General features: G+C 29.9%; 1 pseudogene; it reads left to right on the top strand.

The window, feature by feature from the left end:
- LOC117176312 overlaps positions 1–210 on the top strand; it is a 461-nt pseudogene extending 251 nt beyond the window's left edge.
- Positions 211–1,381: the final 1,171 nt, after the last annotated feature.

Genomic DNA, 1,381 nt, shown 5'->3' with positions numbered 1-1,381 from the left:
ACGTATTGCCGCTGAATCTTCCAGATTGGCTCATTACAACAAGAGATCCACCATAACATCTCGGGAGATCCAGACTGCTGTCCGGCTTATTCTTCCTGGTGAACTCGCCAAGCACGCCGTGTCCGAAGGCACAAAGGCTGTAACAAAGTATACAAGCTCAAAATAATTTTTTTCCTCGCATCAACTAAAACATCAATCGGCCCTTTTCAGGGCCAACAAATTATTAAACGGAAGATGACGTTCTTGTTACAATTGCGTGCTGTATTTAAGTTTACGTATTACAAAATTAGTTTTTATAGCAAAATGGAATATTACAAAAATTTAACCTTTAAGTAAGGTTTATTTGGGGATGCTAGGATTTCGTACCTTAGAGCATATAGGGTCTGTCGACAACCCAGGTGACTAATATACCTGGTTAAGTTCGAAATTTGAGTAGTTCGATTGAATTCATGGTTAGATCGAATGATCATTGATAGACTGATCCATTAATCGATAATTGAGGGGGATTGTTGGAATTGAAGCGCATGCATGCACAAACTTCAACATCTATTAGAATAGGGTAGTTGAGGATTTTTTTAGATCGACTTGTGCTCATGATAGATTGATAGATTCTGGTCTATCAGACGCATTAAGACGATTGATCAAAAATTTTTTGCGCTCTGTGACTCCAATGTCACAGAGCTCAAAACTAGCTTGCTGCCTAGCAGTAGAAAAATTTTTTGAGGTTAGAAAAGTTTGACATGTATGTATCGCTGAATTTTTTCAGATCTGAAGCTTGATCCAAGTTTTCGGTACATTCTTTTTTTATTATAAAAAAAATGTTCTCGAAAAATCATATTTTTAATTTTAAAAAAAGTATTATAGAAAGACATTTCAAGATAAACAAGTGCTGAAAGCATTTTTCTTTGACAATTTTTTTTTTTTTTAATTGAAATAACCAAGTATTTATACCAAAGAAACAACTCTTTTCATGTTTGAAGTATTTAAACATTTTATTTAAAATAATAATTAAAACAAAATATATTTCTGGATAAGATATTTTTGTTGAAAATGTATATAGTATTTTTTAAATCACAATAGTTCTTCTGAAAAATCTAAATGTTAATTAAAAAACACGTGTTTTTATATATTAATTTGTCGGCAAAATTTTTTGTATAATTTTAATTTTAAATTCAAACAATAATTTTTAACACTTTAAATATTCAACAAAAATTTATTTGATAACAATATCCTATTATCAGTGTTTTAATAAATAATTAATATTGATTAAGAAACAATTTTATTTGGGAATTTTCAAATTCGTTAATATTATAAACTGTTCAGGAATTTTATTAGTTTTGGAATTGTATTTTTTTGGGACAGAGAATTTTACCGAGTCGGG

Source organism: Belonocnema kinseyi, chromosome 1 (genome assembly GCF_010883055.1).
Source record: "Belonocnema kinseyi isolate 2016_QV_RU_SX_M_011 chromosome 1, B_treatae_v1, whole genome shotgun sequence".
Taxonomy (NCBI): domain Eukaryota; kingdom Metazoa; phylum Arthropoda; class Insecta; order Hymenoptera; family Cynipidae; genus Belonocnema; species Belonocnema kinseyi.
The sequence above is the reverse complement of the archived record's forward strand: the minus strand, read 5'-3'. Positions and strand labels throughout refer to the sequence as shown.